Genomic DNA, 19434 nt, shown 5'->3' with positions numbered 1-19434 from the left:
GGAGGGCAGAGTTTGGGGGAGGGGCACTTGGGGCATGGGATTTGGACGAGGGATCCTTTAGTGGGCCATTATAGGGGAGACCCCTGATGGTCAGAACTTGGATTTTTCTGGTGAATGTGGGGTTTCAGCACTTGTGGGGAGAATTTTGGGGGTGCTCATACTATCAGAGTATAGGAGCACTTTGGTTAAATAGACAAGAGAAAACCAATGAGGGGGTGGATTTGAGGTGCTTAGAACCGGGGATGTCTTGGGAAATAGATCTCGGGACTATGTTTGGGGGGATTAGAAATTGGGGGCAGACTATGAGGGTGCACCTAGGGATTGCAACACTCATGGAAAGATTCTGGGAGGGGGTTTGGAGTGCCCAGTGCAGTTCCTTGGGCAGGAACAGGGTATGGGGGTGGTTGAGGATCCTTGACGGACATGGCAAGGGGGTGAATTGGGGAGCTTAGAGCCCAGAGGAATCTTGGGGCACTATATATCAAAAGAAATAGATGATGGAGGGGAGATTAGGGGTTAGAATCTGGGGATGTCTTGGGGTTGGGCTTGGGTGGGGCCCCAACCTGAGAGTGCCCTGGGGGACACAGATCATGGAGACGGGTTTGACAGGGTGAGGACATGGTGGTGTGTCGGGCCTTGATCCTGGGGGAGGTGGGTTCAGGGAATCAGAACTGGGGTCTCTCACGGGATGGACCATGGGAGGTGAGTTAGGAGAGGGCAGAACCAAGGATGTCTTTGGAGGCAGATCTCGGTGGGGTGGGCGTGTGGGGTCAGAGCAAGGCGAGTCTGGGTGGGTCCAGGAGTGGACGCGGCCGGGCCCTGAGGGAAGGGAGGACAGAGCCCGCTGGGTAGCGGAAGCTTTACTGCCCACAACACTCCCCACCCCTGCCCCGCGTCAGTAGCACTTTCGGTACACGATGTGGGGGCCCTGCTCCTCGTACTCCTCCCGCAGGACCAAGCAGGACTGGAAGGCGCGCAGCGAGGCCAGGACGGAGCCCCTGATCCACACCGAGAGGCTCCTGCTGGGCCGGGCCGTCACCACCCGCGCGGGCCTCGCAGGGCAGACCGTGCGGTAGCTCCGCGCGGAAGCGGCCCTCGAACCCCGCGAAGAGCGAGGAGCCCCCGCAGAGCAGCACGTTCTGGGCCACGTCCGCCCGCACCTCCAGGGGCACCTTGAGAAGACTCCGTGTGGCCATGGTGGGGAGGCCCACGGGCGACAGCCCTGGGATCGCGGGCGGGCTGAAGAGCAGCTCCGGGCACTGGAACAGCTCCTTGCCCAGCGTGACGTCCGCCCGTCCGGCAGCTCCAGCCTCTGCCGGTCTTCCTGCTCGGGCCGGGCCTGCTCCTGGAGCAAATGGGCCGCCACGTAGCAGTAGCGATGCTTAATGTCCTCCACCGTGTCCAGGTCCTGCTAGCCCAGCTGCACGCCGGAGCCGAGCAGCATCTCCGCCAGGAAGGCGGTCAGGTGGGGGTGCCCGCCAGGTCCAGGCGCTCCGTGGCGTGGGGCAGCTTGTAGCCCTGGAAGACCCGCACCGTGGAGGTGACCCCGTGGCCCGTGTCCACCACCAGCCCGCTGACCCGCCCCTGCGCGTAGACGGACAGCACGGACTGGGAAGCCACGTACATGGCGGGGGAACGCAGCGACTCGAAGGCCACCTCCACCAGCTTCTCGCGGTTGGTGGCGGGGCTGAAGGGCGGGTCTGAGAAGAGCAGCGGGTGGTCCTGGCTGGCCACGCGGAGGTCGTGCTCCAGCAGGTGGCGCCAGATGAGCTGGGCCGCGCTCCAGTCCACCACGAAGCCTCTCCGCACCGGCTGCACCAGCGTCAGCTTGGGGCGCGCGCGCGCGCGCAGCCTCACCGATGAACGTCTCCAGCGCTTGCTGCCCGGTGGGGGCCGGCCTCTGGGGCTGGCAGCCCACGATGGTGGCCACGGTGTAGTGGGCCTCGCCTGCCCCACCAAGCCCACCTTACAGGTGCCTGTGCCCGTGTCGATGACCACTGCTCCGGTCTTTGGTGGCAACCTGTCGCCCACTGTGCTGGGGGCTGGTGTCCTGCTGCAGGCCTTGTTTCCCGGGGTTGAGCAGGGTGTCAGGCCAGACCTGGGGGTCTCTGGAGGACTGGGGCTCCAAGGGGGTGGAGTGATTTGCATCCATGGCTGCAGGTGGCCGGGTGGCCTGCTTGGCAAAGCTGACCCCTTTCCTCTGGGGTGCAGAGGTGTGGGGGGAAAAGGTGAGGCCGGGCCTGTGGCAGGCACAGGCAGAGAGGGAGAGGGGCCGGCCAGTGGTCTGTGACATCACCCTGCCCTCTGCCCCCTTTAGAAGACGTCACAATGAAGGGCTGGGGATAGGGCCCCTCCCTGTCCCAGAAAGCTCCCAGGACACTCATCTATTCTGGATTCCCCTGAAAGTGCCAAATTTGGAGAAGGAGGAGGATAGAGAGTTCCTGAGGAGGCATGTCTGACCCAGCTCCCTGATCCAGAACCCAGTAAGACCCAGGAATCTTTCTCTTGGTGCCTTGTCTTGAAGTTATTTACAGCGTCCTATGGGAGAGCTGGCCACATGCCTCCTTAGAATATTAAAATATTAATCCTTAGAATATTCATCAGAAGGTGATCAGCTAGTGTGGCTTTAGAAATATACTAAATAACAGCGCCTTATCCATCACATTCAAACTTGGTTGTCATTTTTACTTTTTAATTCAAAACAGGCTGAAAAACACAGCATGAGAAAATGAAGTCACCCATAATCTCACCACTTAAAACTTATGTAAGGGAAAAAAAATAGGGGCTGGCCCAGAGGTGTAGTGGTTAAGTGCAGGCTCTCTGTTTTGGGGTCCCAGGGTTCACAGGTGCCAATCCTAGGTGTGCACTGATGCACCACTTGTCAAGACATGGTGTAGCCGCGTCCCATATAAAATAGAGAAAGCTGGGCACGGATGTTAGCCCAGGGCCAATCTTCCTCAGCAGAAAGAGGAAGAGTGGCATTGGATGTTAGCTCATGGCTAATCTTCCTCTCAAAAAAAAAAAAAAAGTAGGATTCTGCCTCTGACCTTCCGATGCCCCTGCTCAGAGCTGACCTGATTAACGCTTTGGTGCGCAGCCGTTCTGTTTTCAAATGTTTTTGGTTAAAGAATAAGAATAAGCATTTTGGCTGGAAGGATTTCCCCCTCATGTTTTTAAAAAGAGCCATAGTGATGATGTAGTCAGATTTTTTTTCTTTATCCTTTGGAGGGTTTATTGAAATCACAACTTTTAACAAAATTTTAAAGAAAAGTCTAATTGTGGTAAAATAAACATAACATAAAATTTACCATCTTACCCATTTTAAGTGTACAGTCCAGTGGTGTTAAGTACATTCACATTGTTGTGCATCCAATCTCCAAAACTTTTCATCTCACAAAACTGAAACTCTAAACCTATTAAAGAACAGCTCCTTCAGCCCCTGGCCCCCACCATCCTACTTTCTGTCTCTGTGAGTCTGACTCCTCTAGGGACCTCCTATAAGTGAGTCACACTTTACTTGTCTTTTTGTGACTGGCTTATTTCACTGAGCATAATGTCCTCAAGGTTGATCCATGTTGCAGCGTGTGTCAGAATGTCCTTCCTTTTTAAGGCTGATTACTATTCCATTATAAGTATATACCACATTGTGTTGCTCCGTCCTTCCATCACTGGAAACTAGAGTTGTCTCCACCTCTGGGCTATTGTGAGTGATGCTGCTGTGATCATGGGTGTACAGATATCTCTTTGGGACCTTGCTTTCAGTTCTCTTGGGTATACACACAGAAGTGGGAATGCTGGATCATATAGTAGTTCTGTTTCTAATTTTGGGGGGACCATCATACTATTTTCATAGCTGCAACACCATTTTACATTCCCACTAGCCCTGTAGAGGATTTCACTGACTCCACATCCTTGTCAACACTTGTTATTTTCTGGTTTTTAAAAAAGTTACAGCTATCCTAATGAGTGTGGGGTTATAATAGAGCTTTGAGCATCAGCACATTAAAAGGACACATTTAGTTCAGATGGATTATTCCATTAAGAATTGAACAGACTCTGTTGAGGGCCCAGCCTTTAGTGCCGATAGTGATACAGCTGTGTGTGGACGGGGAGGTGTCTCCCATTTCTCCACCTTGTTCAGCACATCTGCAGGATGGACCCTTGACCCCATGAAAGAGTATTGTGGTGAATTTACATTACAGCCACTTAAGACAATAATAAACATTTTTTTCCCTTTAAAGAATCCTCATGGCAAGTGAAAGGGGTGTTAGATGACAGCTTGGAATGGGGCATTGTGATGACTTAAAAATGGGTACTATGGCCACTTTTTCTGATGGGAAAATAGAGGCTCAGAGAGGTGAAGTGACTTGCCCAAAGTCACACAGCTGGAACAGTGCAGGAGCAGGGTTTGAACCCAGATCTCTGAGATACTGCAGTGACTGGGTCCAGGAAACTGTGAGGTCTCAGATCCATCCCAAACAGTGGAAGTGGAGGTTGGGACTCCTGAGGGGGTATTGTGTCTGGCACATAACAGATGCTAGATCCTGGGATACCACAGCAAACAGGGCAGAGACCGTCATGATTAGAGGCAACAATGCCGTGATATTGTTAAGACCACAGATCTGGAGCCAGCTGCTGGGTTTAAACCCCAGCCCCTCCACTTCATGGCTGAGACAAACTACTATTCTCTCTGTGCCTCATCTTCCCCATTAGCAAATTGTACGTAATAGTACTGACGTCAAAGGGCAGGTATGGGGAGGGACGAGTTATTTGTGCAGGGTTAAGGTCCGTGAATGGCACATAGTGCTATATGAGGGTTTGTTACGTAAATTACAGGTAATGTATTCTGTATGTGGGTGTGTGTGAGCAAATGACAACTGGAAACATTCAAACAACAGCTTTGAAATGGAATTATATAGGATTAAATGGATTTAAATAGGCATTTCCATTGAAAGGGCATTTCGTGGACACATATCAACCAGACTTCAGATACGTGCAGCGAACTCCTACAAAGCCCACGTGGGCCGGCATTTCTATCCACCTGCCTGAGGGTGCTGGGAGCCGACATGTACAGCTTCCCGCCGGCAGGGGGCGCCCAAGACCACCAGCTTCTCTTCCTTTCCCCTGCTGCCCCTTTGTTCTCTTGGTCGGGAGTTCTCAACCTTGGTTGCAAATTAGAATCACCAGGGGAACTTAAACAAATCCCCAGATCCTGGCTGCACCCCAGACCGATTGAATCGGAATCTCTGCAGATGGAGAGCAAGCATCAGTGATTTTTAAAAGCTCCCAGAAGAACTTAATGTGCGGCAATTGGAGATCTACAGATCTGGGTCTTCAAAATTCTTAAATTCTTCATTCCCCCTGATCATCTGAAACGTGGACAGTGAGTCTGGCTTGTGAGGCAGTTCTCTCAGACCAGCGGGTCCTCTTGCTTAAAGGTGTATGAGAATCTGCAGGAGGGCTTGTTAAAACACAGAGTTCTGGTCCTGCCCAAAGATTCTGATTCAGCAGGTCCAGGGTGGGGCCTGAGAATCTGCATTTCTAACAAGCTTCCAGGTGAGGCTGATGCTGTTGTTGCTCCACTTTGAAAAATTTGTAGCCTTGTAGTTTTGTTTCATCTGGGAGATGAAAGGAAAACTCACAATAAAGCTGGAACTACAAGGTTTCATTATTTTATTTCTAAATACATTTTTAATTTCAAAATTTGAAATTACAAAATATTTCAGGCTTACAAAACTTACACACATACACACAGTCAAAGCATCAAAAATACAGAATAAATCAGGATAGCCAAGGTGCAGAAACAACCCAAGTGTCCGTCAATGGATGAATGGGTAAAGATGATGTGATATATATATATGCAATGGAATATTACTCTACTATGAAAAGGAAGAAACTCTTGCCATTTGCAACAACATGGATGAACATTGAGGGCATTATACTAATGAAATAAGTCAGACAAAGACAAATCATGTGTGACCTCACTTACACGTGGAATCTAAAATAGCTGAACTCAGAAACAGTAGAATGGTGGTTACCAGGGGGTGGGGGAAATGGGGAGATGTTGGTCAAGGGGTACAAACTTCCAGTTAGAAGATGAATGAGTTCTGGGGATCTCAGCACAGCATCCTGATTATAGTCAAAAATACTGTATTGTGTATTTGGAAGTTGCTAAGAGAGTAGATCTTCAATATTCTCATCACACAAAAGAAATGTGTGATGTGAAGGAGCTGTTAGCTGCATGATGGTGGTAATCACTTTGCCATATATAAGTGTATCAAATCAACTCATTGTACACCTTAACCTTACACATATATTATGTCAATTATATCTCAGTAAAGCTGGAAAAAATGCAGACTAAAAAGCCAAGATTAATACAGCATCCCTGTTTGTTCTCCAGGGGTTAAGGCAAGAATGCTTAAGTGATCAATGGCTGATTCTCTTAATTTATTGCAGTAGTTGTGTTCTATAAAGTCACGATGAACGCTGAACTATTGCCTCTAGGGGAATGTAGGGGAACTATTGTGCCCTTTATGAGCCATGCGTCCTTGAGGCCCCTTGTCTGGTCTACATGCCAGCACTCATGATGATCACAATCCTGGGCTTGGCCGACCCAGCTGTTTCTCATGGGACAGTTAACTCAAAGGCCGTCATGGTCTGAGGGAACATGGAGGCCCTCTGGGGGGAGCTCTCGTCCTTGGAATGCAGGTCATACATGGACAGTCCTCCTCGGCAAGCACGCAGCCTTTGTTCCTCTGCCTGCTTAAGCAAGCTTCTCTCGGGGGCAGGAGCAGGTGCACACTTCTGTCCAGCCGGCCACTGCTGGACATTCCCTGTAAGTAATTCCCAATAAACCCATGTGTCTCACTCACCATCTTTGGGTCTTTTCTTCAGTCTCTGTGCAACCTATCCCACACTGCTCACCCAACTGGGCATGTGGCCAAACTGGGAATCACTGGATTAGGATCCTGCAAGTCTCTAGTTACAGCATTTTGATCAACTAATCCATACATAGCTTTGTGTTGTGTGTGTTTCTGTTTAAAAACACCCCATTTAATATGTATTAATGATCCATTAACATTGAACCCACGGCCAACAGTGCTACAACTCATACCTGAACGAAACTTATCTAACACACGCATTTTCTCTGTAAGTCACGTCACAGCCCCCTTGCACTTAAGAACACTAGATAGCAGCACCTCAGCACTATGCCTGGGGGCCAATGTAAACAGTGAAGGCACAAAAGCACAAAAACGTGACACACGTGGCACTAGATAGACCATGACGATGACATGTTTGTGGTCTGAGAGCTGAAACTAGAAGGGAGAGCCTTGCCTTGTTTGACATCAGCTGGGAAGGAGCGTGCAGATGACTCAAATTTTTCACTGCTCTGTGCATGTCTGCGAATGGCCTAGGACATCCCACCAGTATTGATTTGGGGATTGCAAATAAATGTTAGCAAGTAGGTGAATTCTCAGATATAGTCTTTGTTAGTAATGACGATCAACTGTACACACACACACACACACACACACACACACACAGAATCTCAAGTGCCTGTGTGTATCCACCACCCAACACAAGCAACAATAACACGATGGACACATGGGAAGCCCTCTGTGGATCCTCCCCTGAGAGGATCGTGCTGCTGAATTTGGGGTGTTTTTACATGGGGAAATCACAGTTTTTCCAGGACACTGCACCTCCTTCTGGCTCTGCTGAAATGAGCAGCTCCATCCATTCTTTAGTCTGGAGGTCCCCATTCCCCAACGATGCTGATTCACTTGACCTGGGGTGTGGCCTGAGCATCACATTTTTAAGAACTTCCAGCTCACTCTACTGTGTATTCCGTGCTGAGAACCACTGATTACTCGAGCAGTCTTGCCACAAACCCTGGAGAACACACAGGAATGTTGCATTAATCGTGTCTTTTTATTCTGTATTTTTGATGCTTTGACATCTTGGGGACTTGCTTGGGGAGAGACTGCTCCTTCTAGGACTAGCTAATTCCTAGAGACAGCAAACAACCACCTGTGAGTGCACCTGTCATGTGCAAACCAACCAATGCAGAGCCCACACCCCAACCCTCTCCTTCATGGAGCTCTTATACTCAGGGCCACTGTCCACTTACTAGATCACTCCGGGACCAGGGGCCAGACAACTAGGGACATCCCTGTGCCCCAGAGCCCACCAAAATTATTCAGACTAGACAATCCTAAGCCGGCTAACCCTGCCTCACCCATTTTTTCCATGGAAACCAGAATAAAGGCTGTTGCCCACGTTTTCCCCTCTCTCCCTCTGCCTCCTGACTGACCCTGGTGCCTCCCCATGTGACCCCCATGGCATGGTGTGCCACCTCCTCTTGGGAACCGTAAGAAACAGGGTGTCTTTTCAATGGCAATCATCTGACCTGTTGGCTTCACCATACCTGAATAATAATAAACCTACATTTTAAAACAGATGCCTTGGGAGCTGGCCCTGTAGCCTACTGGTTAAGTTCAGCATGCTCTGCTTCAGCAGTTGAGTCTCAGTTGCAGGGTGTGGAGTTACACCACTCATCAGCCATGCTGTGGCAGCGACGCACATGCAAAATAGAGGAAAACTGGCACAGTTGTTAGCTAAAGGTGAATCTTCCTCAACAAAAACATAAAATAAAATAATATAAAATAAAAAAAATAACCACTTAAAAATAAATAAAATAAAACAGACTCCTCCCATTCTTCTCACTCAGAACTCTCCAGGGTATTCGATGGCCTGGCACTTTTCAGTCATCCATGCAAATACTCCCTCCTCCATTCCTGTGGTCAGTTAAGAGCTGAACATAATTGTTTTCTCATGCTCTGCTGGGGCAAACGTTAGATGTAGGGCACCTGACTCCCACTGCTGTTAATATTCTCTGCAGTTGAAAGAGGAAGCCAGAAGAGGCTTCCCCTGGGACCTCCATCCCTTGACAATTAGCTCGTCACTGCTCGGGTGAAGGTGCTGGTGGGCTAACCAGGGCGTGACACATCCCAGGGAGGTGTCCTCAGGAGTCATTGTGAGATGGGGAGAGCTGATGGGCATCTCTCACTGGGTCTGCTCATGGCCCTGGATCCACAGACTTAAGAGCAAGGTAGGGAAAGGACCTACAGAAGATATGTGTCTCTCTCCTTTGTCTTGTGCAAACAGGATGCATTAGAACTGTGCAAATCTAGGGTCTGTTTTTCCAGCCTGTAGACCAAGTATGTGGATATTTGACATCATCTTTCTACTTTAGTCCACGGCGGTGTGTGTGTTTGCTGAGGCAGGCTCTCCAGATATGATGGAACCAGTGCCACCCCTGTGAGTGTCCTCGCACAAATGTGTCTGCAGGTGTTGCTGGTATCCGCAGGTGAGTTTTGGGCAGGAGTGGTGGTGAGAGACTGAGTCTTCTTCTTTTCTTTTTGTTTTGGAACCCAAAACTCTGTATTTATGTAAATCTCCTCTCGAAACTTTCAAACACACGAAGGTTTCTATCAGTTTAATTTTCTTGAAGAAACCTCTGCTGGAGCCTCCTGAACTGCTTCAGGCTGAACTAGCTGACAGCTGCCATCCTAGGATCCCCCTTCACCATTACCCTAGAGATGCCATTTGGGTTGAATCCTCTGTTTCCTATAGTCTGTATTTTCTCTTTAGGTTTATGCCCCATTGAGGTGGCACACGTGCTCCCTGAGAAAGAGTCAATGGAGACACACTTTTTGAAAATACCATCAGGTCTAAAGATGTCTTTATTCTTTTTTTGTGTGTGTGTGAGGAAGATCAGCCTTGAGCTAACATCCATGCTAATCCTCCTCTTTTTGCTGAGGAAGACTGGTGCTGAGCTAACATCTGTTGTCAATCCTCCTCCCTTTTTTTTCCCCCAAAGCCCCAGAAGATAGTTGTACGTCATAGTTGCACATCCTTCTAGTTGCTGTATGTGGGACGTGGCCTCAGCATGGCCGGAGAAGCAGTGCGTTGGTGCACGTCCAGGATCCGAACCTGGGCCACCAGTAGCAGAGCACATGCACTTAACCACTAAGCCATGGGGCCGGCCCAAAAGATGTCTTTATTCTATTCTCACACTTAAATGGTTATTTGACCAGCTATAGAATCCTGGGTTGGAATTAATTTTCCTTGAGCATTTTGAAGAGATCACTCCATTGCCTTCTAGTATTTTTTGTTCCTGCTGAAAAGTTCCAGGGCATTCTTATTTTTGAGTTTTGTAGGAAAGGTGTTTTATCTCTCTGGAAGCTTATAGGATATATTATTTTTGTCTACTCTGCTGAGCAATTTTCAATCTTGAAATTCACAACTTCCATTCTGGAAAATTTTCTTGCATTATTTCTTTGAATTTTTCTGTTTTTTTCTTCTCATATTTCCATACATCTGAAATGCCTATTGTTTCTTTGTTGGGCCATCTGTGATGATTCTTTGACTTATTCATCATTTTTCTACTATTTTTCTCTTTGTTCTTTTGTGATGTCTTCCTAAATTTTATATTTCAACACTTCTATTGAGTTTTTCATGTCTCCTATCATTAAAAACATTCTAAAAGATTTTTTTTGTTATTTAAAGTAAAGATAAAATCCTTTGTTTCATGATTATTATCTTTGTAGTTATGTCTCTGAGTTCTATTCAGTTATATTTCTAATATTACTAAGAATTTCTTTTTAATTTCTTCTTCCCTCAAAGTCTGTTTCCTCCAAAGTGCCTTTATTTTCAGAACTACTGTTTCGGTCTCTGTCCCTTGTATGACATGTTTTTGGTTAATTGGGTAAAAGAGTTGATGGGAAGCTCTATGCACGTGTGTTAGCCTGTTTACTTGGTTTTCTATTTAGGGTGACCTTGCTGGGCTGTTTCCTTGGGGATTCCGTAGTGGTAGCTTTTTCTTTCTTTTTGGGACTGGTTGATTCTCAGAGAAGAATCTCTTATATAGATGTCAGTTCATTGGGTAACCCCCTGAAAGGCTGGAATGTTGGACAAATTCTCCAATTCTTTCCCTCCTCAAGGAGAAGCCAGGACTGGGGGTTTTTAGCTCACTTGCCTTGTGCTGACATGGGGAAAGGTCTATGGCCAGGGAGTGCACACTAGTCTAAACCATCACCTTTGTTCTCAGTGGCTCCCAACCTGGGCCACTTTCCCATCAGTGCTCAGACTCAGGCAAGACAGAAACCAGTCCTTCAGGCAGCCCCTCAAAATGCTAGAATATGGGATGTGTGGTACAGCGCTTTCCTTCCTTTCTCAGGGAGAATCTGGGAGCTGGGGGTTTCCTCCTGGATTGTGTGGTGCTATGATGGGGGAGGAGTTATGGTGAGATGGTGTCGTGTATTTTCCTACTGGCTTCAATGCAGCTGATCTCATGCTCAGTTGAGGTGCAGGAGCCGTTCAACTGGTCTCTGGATTTCACAAAGGGAAATAATCTATATATTGTTAAATCAGTATGTCCATGTTGGGGAAAGAAGTCTGGGGCTTCCCATTCCACCATTTTGCTTACATTATCCCTGCTCTCTTCATATAAGGTCATGAGTCATATTGGATTAGATCCCATCCAAATGACCTCATTTTCACATAATTACCTCTTTAATGACTCTATCTGTAAATACAGCTGGGTTCTCTGCTCCTGTGGGGTTAAAATTTCAACATATGAATTTTGAAGAGGTATAACTCAGCCTACAACAATGCTACAACATGGATGAACCTCTAAAACATTATAATAAGTAAAAGAATTCAGACAAAAGAGGTCACATACTGTATGATTCTATTTATATGAAATATCCACCATAGGTAAATCTGTGGGTACAGACGGCAGATAGGTGGCTGCCAGATGCCGGGGGATTGATAATGGGAGTTAGCTACTTAATAAATATAGAGTCTTCTTTGGGGTGATGGAAAATCTTGGGAACTAGATAAAGGTTATGATTGCACAACCTTGTGAATATACTAAATACCATGGAATTATACACTTTAAAATGGTTAATTTTGTGTTAGGTGTATTTCGCGTCACATGAATTTGTGAATTTGATGTTATGTGAAAGTGAGTGTGGTTGTGTGTTTATATGTATGTAAAGCGAGAAAGCCATGTGGCAAAAGAGTAACAATTAGTTAAGGGTACATGGTTGTTCCTTCCACTTTTCTGTAGGTTTAAAAATTTTCATGTAAAAAGTTAGAAACCCTGAGAAAAGACTTGGTGTTATTTTTTTTCAGCCATTTCCATCATTTTACGCTTATCTTTTCCAAAGGCTAATGGTGATGACTTGTCAGCATAAAAGAGGAAATTAAGTAAATTCTAAAAAAACAACTAAAAGTGAGTGATTAAAGAAAAACACAGGTATATTCCACAGACTATCTCCCTGTTTAAACTTTTCCTAGTAGAATGCAAAAATGTCTTGTTAATGCCCAAACTTCATAAAATGTGTCTGTCTCTCAATATAATGTTTTCTGGCCCATAGTTACAGAGGAAAAGTTGACATTGACACCAAGCTAAGTACAAGACTTTAAACAAAACAGTGTATAGAAAAAGTGTCCCAAGTGGTAACAAAGGAGAGTGTGCGTCTCAGGTATTACTGGTGCCGAGAGGTTATGACAACATCACACTCAATGTGAGTCATTCTCTGCTGTTATGTGCTTGTCATGAACTTGTTTCCTCAAGGACCGTCTACATTTTGACAAAAGCAAAGGTTAGTGTTGTACAATGATTCCCCCAAAAGTTGAGAAGTGAAGAAAATCTTGGAAAAGGAAGCAATGGAAAAGAAATATGACTTCACACTGTTAATAGCTCTGTTCATTTCTCAGTCAACAGGAAGCAATGTTTTAAGTATGTCATATCCCAGCATGATAGCTTGTTACTGATACGTAAGCGTTTCACTGGTTTTAGCTATATTTCAGGAGATTGGTTGAGAGTTTGGGGTTGATGTAAAATACAACTTTTCCCATTTAAATAATGGAATATAGGGTTCCAATAGACAGTTTTGTGTGCATCTGCTTTTCAGGAGTGGACAACTGACATTAAGCAGGAGATACCTGTATTGAGAAAACGTTAGTGTGGATGGAACATGGAAATGGCAAAATTATGAAGGTGGTATGCAAGGACAAATATTTGAGGCACACACCAAGACTACTAACAATTTCTTTTTCATCTTTATTTTTCTTCATCTGTTCCTTAGAACAACATGACTCAGCCACAAATAACTTGAATCATGGCTTGTTCTTTCCATTCCTACACCCTTCCATCCACCCACCTGCCCATCCACCCATCCATCCATCTTTGATGCAAGTCAGCATGCTAGGTGTTGAGGATCCAAGATCCCCTGCCCAATTCTCCATATCCTGATTTCTCTTTCCAAACTCCTGTCTGTTCCATCCCTGTCTGTTCAACAAACATTGAAGTGTCCATGTACCTTGGGTAGCAGTTACACAGAAATGAATAATAGCAGGATACTTCCTGTCCAGGATCTCATGGTCTATGGCAGTGCTATGCAAAGTGTGGTCCATGAGCTCTTATTGGCCCTTGAGGGGGAAATGACTTTGGGATGGACTGTCAATCAACAGCATCACTAACCTTTAGTTCAACTGACATTTCTTCCAGAACAAGACTTTCTCAACAAAGGAAGCAGTGTGTGGAATAACTTTTTGGTACAAGCTCTTTATCTCCATGCAGACTATCTCAACTGCTTTGAGTCCTGGTCTAGAATCTGCTTGGAAAGAAGATTTCATTATGAATGTCAAATCCAATTTGTAAGCTCTGGCTGTATGGTGTGCTAGGTTGGGAAGCTCCATCTAAGGTCAGAGGTAGAAAACAATGAGATCAATGACTAACATCTGCCATGCACTTGGGAGTAGAGAGTGGTGGCATGGTACAAGGAATTTGCTAATAGTTACTACTATAAATAAAGTCCTTAGCATATGTCACTTGTTCCTGCTTCTGTCTTGGTTACACCTTGTTGCCACCTGTCTGACTCAGCTTTGGTTTGAGCAGAGCTCTGGGTAAATCACTCTGCTTTGGCCTTGCCTGTGACTTTCTGCAGAGGGCAACTTTGTTGAGGATAGCCTGGCTCTCTGGTCTCTGCCCTTTCCTTTGGCTCTGGTTGTAGACACATAATAAGTTCATGGGCACTAGAGTCATCTATCTCTTGACCATTGCATCTCCTGAGACTTGCAGGCTCCTCAAGAATGGAAGAGGAAGAAATGTCTCAAGCCAGTGAAGCTGCCTCCTAGCTGTTCCACCACCATCACTGTCTCATTATTTAACTCAGAAGAGGTCTCCTGGACATCAGAATTGGTTTTGTTTTTGAGCATGGGTCCATTTGCAATAATGGATTCCCTCATCTCCTCTTCCTAATTGGATCTAAACGAAAAGACTTGGATGTTTGTCGCATTCAATTATCCACATCAGTGCTGCTCATCCTTCTGTGGTTGTGAGATGAGTAAATGTTATTCCGTGATCCTCCAGCGACAATCCAAACATAAAGGGCTCTAGGCTCCCATTGCAACCAATTTTCTCTCCAGCAGAAAGGTAGACCCAGAGGGGTTTCTGATGCAACAGCTCTCCCTGGAGCTTCCATACCCAGGCGATGACAACTATCTCTGCACAGACAGAGGCAGCACTGGTTAAGCCCAGGATGCTGGAATCCAGGGAGGTTTTATCTGAGACTGTCTTGGAATGAGGGGGTTGACATGCTCATGGGGTGTTGAGAAAGGTCCCTCACTCCACACACAGACCATGGTAAGTGGGGGAAACACCTTGGAACCCAGCCTTGCGGAGATCTTGGGCGTCTAGGCATGATTGAGAGACTAGACATTCATGGCAGGATGAATCCAAAGAACTGCTCATGTTGTTTCCCACAAACGTGCTGAGTTGAGTCTGAGTTGTGCTTGTTCTTTCCCTGTCTGTCTTCATCGCTGTGAACCCAAGAAGGCCAGGCCTCTAGACAGCAGGAAGTCATCTATGTTGACGTTCAATCCATCTTGAAGGTCAACCCATGCTGACCTTTCATAAAAGCTGTTGGAAGCAGCCAGGCATGGGCACGTGACCTTGGTCATGAGGCTGGTACCAGAACAAACTTTATATCATGGGTTGGGGGCACCTTCAGCTCACCTTCTGAGGACTGGCCATCCACAACTGTGATCCCCTAGGGGAGTTCTCAGTTCTGGCCTCCTGGGCAGAAGAGCTGAGCATTAACTCCAGGAAAGAAGCAACATCCCGTGTTGAGAGAACTTATGATTTGGAATCAGACAAATAGGAATTCAAATCCTAGTCTGCCCTCTTAGTAGCTGTGTGACTTTAGGTAAGTCACATCTACTCTCTCAGCCAATTTGTCATTAAAATTAGTTCCAACCAAAATAGTGTTTCCCTTGCAGAATATCTTCATTCAACAACTGTTTATTGAGTGAGCTCTGCTGTGGATTCTTAAGCTGTGCTAATGGATTGTGAGGCTTAAATAAATAATATAAATGACAGTGTCCTGCAAAATGTCATTTGATTATTAAGATGATCAAGGGTCCATTTCATGCCTGGCCATCCTGGAGAGATGTGAGAGTTTTACTGGCAACAAGAAGGGAAATAATGCTGGTGTCTTCACCCTGGTCACTCAGTGTCAACAAAGGGGTCCTCAGACCCAAATTTTGGCATCCTTAATGAAAATGGGGAAAGAAAGAGGTAAAACCACACTTGGAAAGTTGCTGAAGGGGCTTCTCTTCAACCCAAATGAGAAGTATTGATTTAGGAGTCACAGTGTGATAAGCCAGCCCGGATTCAAGTGAGTCATGGCTAACTCTGCCAGCTCTGGCTGTGTGACTGGCAGGGCAGGGGTTGGGGAGGTTGGGTGGGTGGAAACATATTTTCCAAAAGAGGTCTTGGGGGGGAAAGAGTTTGACAAAAGCTCATGACACTAGGGGACCACAACCAGAATTGCTAGCCTCTGAGGAACTGCTGGTTAGAGATTCCAAATATCCAGGGCTTTGCATTTTTTAAAAGATGCATCAAGAACAGTGGGACCCTCTGGGCACCTTGGAAGGAAAGGTGAGTTTGAGGACTCACAGGACAGAGTGTGTGCGTGTGAGTGTGTAAAAACTCCTGAAATATATATTACAGTGTTTTTTTTTTTTTGGAGGCGGGGTGTAGAATGCCAAGATAAAAATAGGGACTTTGAAATCAAATCCCTATTTGTTCAAATCTTGGCTCTATTACTTCCTTGCTGGGTGATACTGGACAAGTCTCTATGCTTCTCTCAACCTCTATCTTATCCAAAAAAAAAAAAAACACCACATATAAATAACAATACATACAGGCACTGTTTTCTTTTATTGTGATAAAACATACATAACACAATTTACCATTTTAACCACTTCTGAGTGCACTGTCCATGGCATTAAGTGTATTCGCATTGTTGTGCAACCATCTCCACCATCCATCTCCAGGACTGGAGGATTAAAGCATTAAGCACATAAAACAGCCAGATGACTGCTACACAGTCAGCACTCAGTCGGTGTCAGCTCCTTTCAGGGTGAGGACGTGTGAGTGCACAGAGCAAGACCAGGTTCATTTGGACACTTAAATAGCCCTGGACAGGAGTCTGCAGTAGAAGCTCTTTACCAGCTGGGGTACTGGCGACTGGGGGGATTGATTGGCTGTAAGTTGACTGAAAGGTGTGAGCAGGCTCATTCTACTTCCTGGGGACATTTGGCCATGTGTGGAGCCATTTTTGGTTTTCCTGACTAGATGGTGGGAGGGAAGTGCTGCTGGCATCAAGTAGGTTGAGGCCAGGGGTGCTGCTAAACTTCATACAGTGCACAGGACAGCTCCCCACAACAGAGAGTTATCTGTCCACAAATAATGCCAAGGTGGAAAAACCCTGTTGTAAGCCAGTGGGGTTGGGAATGAGTGGATTTTTAAAGACTCTGCTAAGGGATCTCAGAAGCCAGAGAAGGAGCAGGTGGGTTTCTACCCAGTAAGGACAAGGGCATCACAGAGCAGCACTCATGAGGATGAACTGGACAAGGTCAGGCTTGACCATGGAAGGGGTCATGATGTTGAATAATAATAACAGGAGTCGACATTGACAAGAATGTCCTATGTGCCTGGCACTATGCTAAGTGCAGATCATCCAGCCAGAACTCTTTAATGCTTTCCCCTTCCAGAGAATTAGTAGTATTTACAATTTATTGAGCACTTGCTGTGTGGCAGGTACTAAGCTCTTAACATTCATGCTTTGATATAATCTTTACAACAATGCCTGTGACCCAAATTATCACCATCCATTTTATGGATGAAAAAACTGAGGTTGAGTAGCTGCTCAAGGTCATGTTGCTACAAAGTATTTGAGCTGGGATCCAAGCTCCTGGGTACCCTCTCCTAACCACCAATCCATACAGCTCATGTGATCTATTTCTTCTGCTTGGAACAACTTTCCCTCCCCTAGCTGCCTGGAAAATTCCTGCTTGATCTTCAAAACTCAGTTCCAGTGCCTCCTCCTCTATGAAGGCTTCCCTGTCCCCACCCCAGGCAGAGTTTGATTCTCTGGGTACCCAAAGCATCATGCATGTGTCTCTATTACATTTCTGATTAGACTATTCTGAAGCTATGTGAACAATGCTTGTTTTCCCTCTCGAACTCTGAATTCTATAATCACAGAACTAACTTATCTTACTTCCTTACATCATGGACTGACTTTGGAAAATGCTGCCAATAAGGCAGCCCATTCCGTTTTTGTTTGGATCTCACTGTTAGAAAGTTCTTCATTAGGGTGAACCGCACAGCCAGCCTCACTAAAACCCACTTCCAGGCAGCAGGAAGCAGTTGGTTCTACGGCATCAGTAGCCCGGGGTCGGGGCCGCCTCCGCCGAGCCGCGCCGCCGGATTTGTAGCGGCCGAGGCCGCGCGCCCCTCCGGCGGCTGATTCAAGGAGCCTCCCGGGCGGGGGCTGCGACCCGAGGGCCGCGGGCGTGGAAGAAAAGGACGCGCCCCCAGCGCCCCTCGGGCGGCCACCTCGGAGCACGACCCTCGCGGGCCGGCGCCGCGCGCTCTGATCCGTCGGGACCCCAAGCCATGGGCGCCGGGGGCCGGCGGGGGGCGGCGCCGCGCCGCTGCTGGTGGCCGTGGCCGCGCTGCTGTTGGGCGCCGCGGGCCACCTGCACCCCGGAGAGGGTGAGTCTGGGGTCCGGGAGTGGGCGGGGAGTCGCGCGGTGGGGAGGCGATCCCTCGCCAAAATGGAGCCCCAGCTGTGGACCAAGAGCCCTCCCGGGTGGGGAGGCGGGTGGCCGGGGCGGTCACTCAGGTTCCCCTGGGGGCGGGAAGCCGCTGACCTTGGTCTTTGCCCGCCTGGGCTCACGGCTCCGCGCCCCGCGTGCCGACCCCGGGCTGGAGCAACCTTGCGCCAGTGCCTGCTCTGCCGCGGGCGCCTCTCCGGAGCGCGCCTCGGACCCGTGCCTGGCTCTCTCCGACCCCAAGTCGCTCCGGAGAGGGGACACACGTCCTCTCTGGGTCGCCTCTGAGAAGTGGGGTCCCTGGGTCCGGGAGGCCACGGACAGCCAAATGCGCGGGGCGCACACGGTAAGGAGCCGGAGTCGAGGGTGACAGACCGGGGGGTCCCTTGGGGTCGCTGCTGCTAGGTGACGCTGCCCGGGGCGGGGAACTGTAGAATCCCTCCATCCCCTTCCTGGGATCGAGGCCCGTGGCTACCCCGGACTTCAGGTGCATGTTTACACTTTGGGATTCTGTTTCCACATGTCCGGAGGCAAACTCCGGCGCCTTGGGAACAGCACAGTTATAGTAGCAGAAGGAGTGGACGTTTTTATCATGATTATTATAGTGGGTGTCACCGAATGCCACGGGCTGCGCCATCCTATCTCTCTGGACCCTCAGAGTGGCCCCTAAAGGCTGACGCTGTTGTTCGCCCATTTCATAAAGGAGTAAACTGAGGCTCAGAGAGGACGCATAACTTACTGCCCCAAGTCAGTGCCAGAGGGAGGGCTGGAACCTCTCCGTGTGGTGCCCACCCAAGGCTCTGGACTGCTGCCGAGGCTCCCTGCTAACCTCCCCCCGCCAGCTCCGCCCGTCATGAAGCGGTCTTTTGCCGTCAGACTTGGGAGGTCTCTAACCTTGGATGAGCCTCTCATGCGCCCTAACCCCGAGGGCCTCCCTCCTGCGTGTCCCTGTGTGGCAGCAGACAGAGGCCAACCCCAACCCCAGCATGCTTCTGCGGCTTGACAGCAGGCCTTTCTGGTTGTGGGACAAGGACTGAAGAATCGTTTAAGAGAAGACGGCTGGAGATTCCCACCGTGGTGTCTGAGGCTGTGCTTTAAAAATATCTGTTGGGTTACTTCAGATTTCTGCATAAAAGGAAATCAGTCATGATGAGGAAGGGGTTGGGGAGGAAAGGAAGAGACTCCTTGAGTTCCCTGATGGTGAGTGAGGTGTGGGAGAAAGCATACACAGGCTCA

At 47.8% G+C, this 19434-nt stretch overlaps 1 pseudogene; it reads right to left on the bottom strand.

Annotated features, from left to right (window-relative positions):
- Positions 1–873: 873 nt before the first annotated feature.
- LOC131401594 (actin-like protein 9) lies at positions 874–18835 on the bottom strand (annotated as a pseudogene).
- Between the last annotated feature and the right edge of the window lie 599 nt (positions 18836–19434).

Source organism: Diceros bicornis (assembly GCF_020826845.1).
Source record: "Diceros bicornis minor isolate mBicDic1 chromosome 12 unlocalized genomic scaffold, mDicBic1.mat.cur SUPER_12_unloc_1, whole genome shotgun sequence".
In the NCBI taxonomy this organism is placed as follows: Eukaryota; Metazoa; Chordata; class Mammalia; order Perissodactyla; family Rhinocerotidae; genus Diceros; species Diceros bicornis.
This window is presented reverse-complemented; position numbering and strand designations above follow the sequence as displayed.